The sequence below is a fragment of the Crinia signifera genome, unplaced genomic scaffold (genome assembly GCF_055691185.1).
Source record: "Crinia signifera unplaced genomic scaffold, ASM5569118v1 HAP2_SCAFFOLD_91, whole genome shotgun sequence".
Lineage (NCBI taxonomy): Eukaryota > Metazoa > Chordata > Amphibia > Anura > Myobatrachidae > Crinia > Crinia signifera.
In genome coordinates, this window is record NW_028142827.1 from 544,243 (window position 1) to 552,219 (window position 7,977).

A 7,977-nucleotide genomic window follows, 5' to 3' on the forward strand; every position below is an offset into this window, starting at 1 on the left:
ACTTACTGGATGTCATGGGACTTTGGAACTTGGTGGACATGCCTCTAAGGTGGTACACCTCGTGCCTCGGCTCTGGAGGGCCTCAGGGCAGGGGTGGCACCTTATCCGTTTTGGGAAGGGATGTCGAGAGTTGGCCGGACTGATTGTGCTAAATTTGATATGTCGATCACTACCACAAATCACCACGTCTATTATTCCTCATGCAGATGTGCATTTATAATTTCTGTGAATTTCTACATTTTTATTTGCCTGCTTTCTGTTATATAACCAAATATCCTATTTGAGCCTTCATGTTTCTCTATATGTGTCATATTGCAATGTTGCTTACATAGCCCATCCTTGATTAAACCTTAATGCTATGTAAATGTATTTTTACACATCCTGCAGACAAAATATTGGGGTTGTGTGGCAAACATATTTTTTTATCTTATGTTTACTCCTTTCTCACCATTGGCACCGGGGGAGCGGTGGTTGAATATTATGCCCTTGGGTCTTAAAATAATTTGCTCCTGTCTTGTATTACCCCTGTCAGCCATCCGTTTCTATTATCCTTTATGGGGAAGGAAGGGGGGGGGGGGTTAGATAGGGAATATTTAAATAGTTGGGGGGGAGGGTGGGTGGGATGGGAGGGCTAGATTAGCTACTTGGGGTAGATTAGTTAATATTTAGCTGATGGCCACTAATCTAATCCCTCTTGAGTTAATGTCATTTAATATAGATTGGGGAAGGTTGCAGTTTATTGGGATCCAAGTATGCCTAGGGTTGGGTTAGGCCATACAGGGTGTTTTTTTTGGGGGAGGTTTGTGTTGGGAAGTTTTATTTTATTTAACTCTATTTCTATATTTTTTTTTATCTGGTTGATCTGACACGATTTGGCGATATATATTTAATAGCTATTGCAATGTTAATCTATAATTCTGACATCTCTATGGCTATTCTCTTAACATTGGGGGTGGGTTGGGTGACTCAATTCACGACCACTTCCTGATATAATATTTTGTTCTCTACCATGCTATCCTAGTTGCCTACGATTGTGTCAATTGTGATATTTACAATATGTGTCTGATACTCCTGTTACTTGTTATGGGAGTTTTGTTTTGATTTTTGTCTTGTTTCTCAAAAATCTCAATAAAAATTACTTAATTTAAAAAAAATTCTTTAATTTATTTTCCTTTTCTTTTTTTTCTTTTACAGTTTAATTTATTTATTTGATCTGAATGCTTTATGATTATTTCTTGCGCAGGCGCTCTACTTTGTTTTTACTTTGTTATTGTTGTACTATTTCTTACTATGTTAATGTCATTGTCATTGTTGTTTCTGATATGTGTTAACATTGCCTTTTATTATTATTATCTTGCTGTATCATGTGATGTATTGCACAAGCGGAGCTTCAATGTAAAAGTTTATTAAAAAAGAAATGTTAGAGCTAATCATTTATACACTATACAGCGGGAATGAATTATATGACATTTTATTAAAGTTTTAACAGGTTGTTTTTTTTTTTTTAATAGTGTAGCTGGGTACACACTGGACAATTTCTGGTACCGAAGATATTGCTAGCTGTATCGGCATTTATGTCACCGGGACCTCCGCTCCGTACATGCAGTCCCTGGTGATACTGACAAATTGAGCTGCATGTACAGGCGATAGGGGGGCCGTTAATCATACTGAGCATATACACTTATAGATGTTCGTGATATAGCTTTATCGGTATCGTGCATATCATTGATATATATATCAGCCAGTGTGTACTCAGTTTAACAGTGCTCCTGGATAAACCATGTTCACCATGTTGCAATACAAGTGTTCACTGGCGTATTTACTATGGGTGCACACCCTGCACCTATCATTTTCAATACTTACCCTCTGGAGTCCTGCATTGGCAGTAGTACTGCAGAGTTCACCAGGAAAATTATACGGCGAACATTTTCCCTGCATTTCGTGCATGTGCCGTAGGAATGTCACTGGGAAAATGGCCGCTGAACCATTTTCCAGGGACCTGCAAGCGCAGTAGACTCTGGGACAGCATTGGGGTCCTCTAGTGACCATAGTGCCCAGAGTATACAGCTTTGCCGGTAAGGCTGTGTACACACGGGGGCGATTGTGTAATATGAGCTACCATATTGCCCGCGATGGGAGAGTGCACCGGCGATATATCGCCGGGTTCATGCTCCCATTTTCTCCCCCGTAGTGATCGCTGGTCGCAGGAACATGCTCCTGCTGATTTCCACTGCCAGGCTCCCCCGGCAGTTTCTTTTTCATCAGCAACCAGAGATGCAAACGGGACACTGAGCGATATATCCCCCCCGTGTGTACGGGGCTTTAGAGAAGAGGGAAGCCCAGAAATTCTGCACACAGGCCTCTTCCTCTCTAGATGGACATCTACAATGGTTGCAAATATATATATATTTTTTACATGCAGGGTAAATACTGGCTGCTTTTGCATGTAGCCCAGACATGGTGGGGAGCTTTATTTTTTACTGCAATTTAAATTTGATCTGGTACAGGCCCTTAAAAATCCCTCTGAACATTTTGTTCTGTTCAAATTGACAAATGTATAATTACCACAAGATAGCAGCTAACCAATGTGGTGGATAACAAATCCTCTATAAGTGACCTAGTGAAGCTCAAATTCTAACAATTGCCAATAGTGGAGAAAAAGAATTGTTTCCCAAACATAAACCAAAGAATAGTAGTAATAAATATATTGGCTACTTGACAAGATTCTACTTTATTTTAAATGATTGTACTGTATAACAGATACATATACGGTGATCAGGTAACTGGCTAATGTCATAAACACTTCAAATTGTGCTTCAAAAATTCTACATTAAATGTCAAGAAAGAAACCGATTATCTCTTCTCTTGGGAAATGCCATTGAGGAGACCACAAGATCAGAGCAGGTACATGTCGTCTCTCCTCCACCCTGATCACTGCTTCCCATGCTAGAGTACAGGACTTTGCCCGTGCTGCACCCCTTCAGTGGAACGCACAGCACTCCCTCGCTCCATTAGACTCTCCCCGACCTTGCAAAGCTTCAAACGGGCACTGAAAACTCACCTATTTATCAAAGCGTACCCTTCCACTGCATAAACCAGCTGGTTCTTCGACCCCTTGCCTGTTTACATCCTGCTATCTAACCACCACCCCCTCGCTTGCACCTCTTGTAATCTGTCTGTCTCCCCAGGGCCGGGGCTAAGGTGTCCGGCACCCTCCTGCAAACCATACATTTTGCACCCTTTCACATTGCCATTGCAACAAGCTGCAGCCCGATTGTGGGAATATATGCAACATCCAATCCTATTGAGGATCTCGGGTGCATGTACATGTATGCATACACCATCTCAATGCTGCGTCCGCAAAATGTTGCAGGCACTAAAGGTTCCCATACACACTGCGAGAATCACGTTATTGGCTAGATCGCATCGCACGGCATGTGTGTGTGCGATGGGATGCGATCCTAAAGCAGTACAAAAAGTATGTGCAGCACATTACACCCCTCTCGTGACTGAGAGGGAAAGGAGGGGAGAGAAGGAGGAGATGGGAGAAGAGGGGAGGAGATAGAGGGGGCGGAGTGTTGAGGACTGGCAGTGGCACTGGCACAGCACACTGAGAAGAGGGAAGGAAGGTGAGGCGGTGCTGCTGCCTGTCCGTCGATGGATTAAAAGCTGACAGGCACAGGGAGCAATGGGTAGGGGGAGGATCTGGACAAGACATGTCATCCAGGCATTCACAGACAGTGCTACATGCCTCAGCGCAAGTGTCCGTGAGGAAGAGGGGGCAGTTCTCAGGAGGAGGACAGTGTGTGAGCGGTGCAGGGAGCTGCTCAGCCTCTCCATACTGCCGCACGCTGTCAGACAGGCACTGCGGGCGGCGTGCAGGAGGCAGTGACAGTGAGGGCTGAGGCAGCTTTAGCAGAGCAGGGAGGGAGACAGCGCCTTTTCAGCATGGCGCCTCCCTGCTTTGCAGGAGCTGCTGAGTGGGTAGCGCCGGCCCTGTGTCTCCCCTTCCTACTAGATTGTAAGCTCCTCCGAGTAGGGCCCTCTTCCCTCCTGTTGTCAAAGCCCACTTCTCTTCACATTTCACTCACAGCTCTCCTTTACTCCAACACTCAGTGACCATCTTCATACTCATCTCCATCATTGGCCTCAAGCCTCTAGTTGTATTTTGATTGGGTCCTCACTACTTACATTTAAGCTGTAATCTGTTTTGAACTGTGGTGCTCTTTATTTGTACTGTATTTTTGTTATTTATTCAATGTTATGCCAAGTTTTGTCTCCCTGTATTGTTCCTTTGTACGGCGCTGCGAAACACTTGTGGCGCCTTATAAATAAAATTTATAACAATAATAATGTGTGTACAAATGTGTACAAAGTAACAAATGTGTACACACTAACAAGTCCACACACATTGTCTCTGCAACAATGTCTAAATAAGACATCTGCATCAGCGTGGGTGGTGTAGTGGTTAGCATTACTGCTCCAATGGGGCAGGGATTAAAATAATTGACATTATTCATATAGTGCTTTTGTGTAAAACTAGTGGCACTATAAAAATAAATGATAAAAATAAATACTATTTTTGCCTTGTTGACTACTGCTTTATTTTCCTACAACTACAATATAGTATGTGTTCTATAATAATTACAGTGTTCAATTATTAAGGATTCTGAAAGTACAGATGTGCCTACATACAGTATTGCTCCAGTCGCACTAAGCAGCCTCTCCTGGTGCGCCAGATCCCAGGACACCTCTGAGTGGGGAAGATTTTCATTTAAAATGTGTATCCTATATGTACAAATAAAGCTACTGGAGGTGTCCAAACGGTATTATTAGTGTAAGCAGACATTTGTACATCTGCATCTGTACAAAAAGGATTCCGATGCGAATAAACGCAGTTTCCGCACACTAGGGCCCTTATTCAGATCTGATCGCAGTACAAATTTGTTCTCAAAATGGACAAATACGTGTGCACTGCAGGTGGGGCAGATGTAACTTGTGCAGAGAGAGTTAAATTTGGGTGGAGTGTGTTGAAACTGAAATCTAAATTGCAGTGTAAAAATAATGCAGCCAGTATTTACCCTGCACAGAAACAAAATAACTCACACAAATCTAACTCTCTCTGCACATGTTACATCTGCCCCACCTGCAGTGCACATGGGTTTTGCCCATTTTGAGAACAAATTTGTACTGCGATCAGATCTGAATAGGGGCCTAGATTCTGTTAAAAGTTTAATTTATTTCTTAATCTGTGACATTGTAAATGTGTAAAACCAATTTGCGCAGTTTAAGATGCTGCCCAGGGTCTTCAATACACAAAGGGCCTGATTCTGGGTGACTCGGTAAGCTGTAAAGATCACAGTTTCCTGAGTACCGAGTAGGGTGGCCAATCCTGGGATCGGGATCGGCGGGATCTGGCCACAAAATGTCCAGGATTTTAATCCCGGGATTGGACTATCCAATCCCAGGATTTCGGGACTGCATAGTAAATTGCCAGGCAGCATCTGAGCACCTGCTCAGACGAGCCCGGCTGTTCCCGAACCGGCGTGCGGCCGGAAGATGAGCGGTTTAGGCCACTGTCACTCACCGTTTGGCGGTGAGCAGGTCCCGCGGGTGCGAGCGGGTGCGACACTGGAGGGGATAGGTGCCTCAGCGCTGCACCTCCGGTGCTGGAAATCGCTCGCGGCACCCCCAACCTCTCACATAGGAATGTTACAGCCGCCTCCTGCTGCCGAGCTCCACTAAGTAATGGGGACAGGGGAGTTTTTCTTTTAGGGATGCCAATCCCGGGAATCCCAGGATTGAGCATTTTTCAATCCCAATTCCCGGGATTGAAAAAGTGCCCCGGGATTGGCATCACTAGTACCGAGTGGCCGTTCCGCCGGAAAACAACCTTTCTCTATCAACACTTTGGGGCTATTTAACCCAGGAAAAAAGCTCTAAATCCTGGAGAAAATTCACTTCAGCTTTTGCTGAGAGGGATACGGTCAATAGCTCTACAGCAGGATGGTCGACATGCATTAGGTGGACACCATTAGGTCGACATGCATTATTCACCGCGTCTTTTGTTCAGCCCTACATGCTGCTCAAACTGAGGCTGTCATTACCTACATTTATATCTCATATATCATTACCAACCAAACTACCAAACAATGCACATTATATTGGGCCTGATTCAGATCTGATTACATAGACAGTTAAACATAGCAACGCGTCCCCTTGCACTTCGGGAACGGTGTCTCGCTGTGCTCGGCACACTATTTCATTCTCCCTCCATGCCCTAGAGGGGGTGTGGGTTGTTAGGTCGACACCACTAGGTTGACAGGCAGCAAGGTCAACATGGGTCAATGTTGACATGGGTCTAGGTCGACATGGGTCTAGGTCGACAGGACATTAGGTCAACACAAGCACTAGGTCAACATGGGCACGGTCGACAGTCAAAAGGTCGACATGGGGTGTTTTCCAGTTTTTTGACCCGAATGTCGACACAGTGAACATGGACACAGTTTGAAGTGCACCACTTCACTCGCAATGCTTCGGGCACGGGGCCTCGATATGCTCGGCACACTATTTTATTCTCCCACCACACCCTAGTGCATGGTAGGGCATGAAATACCGCCTGTTGGCACATGTCGGCTCAAAAAAACAGTGAAAAACCCCATGTCGACCTTTTGCCTGTCGACCTAGCATATGTTGACCTAATGCTTGAGTCGACCGAATGACCTGTCGACCTAGACCCATGTCGACCTAGACACATGTCGACATTGACCCATGTCGACCTAAATCCATGTCGACCTAGTGGTGTCGACCCAATGCTTATCGACCTTGTTGGTGTAGACCTAATGACCGTATCCCCCTAGTTAGGGTGGCCAATCCCAGGATCGGGATCGGCCGGATCCCGGGACTTGGCCACAATATGTCCAGGATTTAAATCCTGGGATTTCGGGATTGCATAGTAAGTTACCAGGCAGCGTCTGAGCACCCGCTCAGACGGTGCCCGGCTGTTCCCGACCCAGCGTGCGGCAGAGTCGCAAGACTTCAGCCACTGTCACTCACCATCTGGCGGTGAGCGGGTCCCGTGGGTACGAGCGGGTGCGACACTGGAGGGCACGGGCAGTGAGCGTGTTTCAGCACAGGAGGTGCAGAGCTGCGGCCTGCGTAGCGCGACCTATGTGTCACGCTGCGCAGGCCTCAGCGATGCACCTCCGGTGCTGGAAACTGCTCGCGGCACCCCCAACCTCTCACACAGGACAGTTACAGCCGCCTAATTCGGCATGAAAAGCCGGCGGTCGGGATCACGGCGTTCAAAATCCCGACGCCGGAATCCCGAACGCCAAAATCCCGACAAGGGGGGGACGTGGATCGCCCCCCCCCCTTGCGTGCTCGCTGCGCTCGCCACGCAGCAGGCCCAGTGCATCGCTACGCTCGGCACACTACTTTATTCTCCCTCCGAGGGTGTCGTAGACACGAACGGGGGGAGAAAGTGTCGGGATTTCGGCGTTCGGGATTCCGGCGTCCGGGATTCCGGCGTCGGGATTTTGAACGCCGGGATCCCGACCGCTGGGATTTAAGCTGCATCCCCAGCCGCCTCCTGCTGCCGAGCTCCACTAAGCGGGACAGGGGAGTTTTTCTTTTAGGAATGCCAATCCTGGGATTGAAAAAGTGCCCCGCGATTGGCATCCCTAATGGCCATACACTGCTGCAATACATCATGTAATGTGCTGCTCAGTCATTATGATTGTCCAGGTCCCAAAACTGCAGTGGTCACTGTCCTTGTGTGTGACACAGTATATAGCCAGGGCCGTTGAGAGGGGGAGGGGTACATTCCACCCATGCCCCGGTCTGCTGGAGGGGCCCGGGGCCCGCCCACTTTGCAGAGAGCCTGGCAGTGGGAAGCAGAGAGTATAGGCTTCCGCAGCACAGCCTCTCTCCCCAGCTCAAATCCTGCTGCTCAGTGCTGTGTGCTGAGCTGGAGAG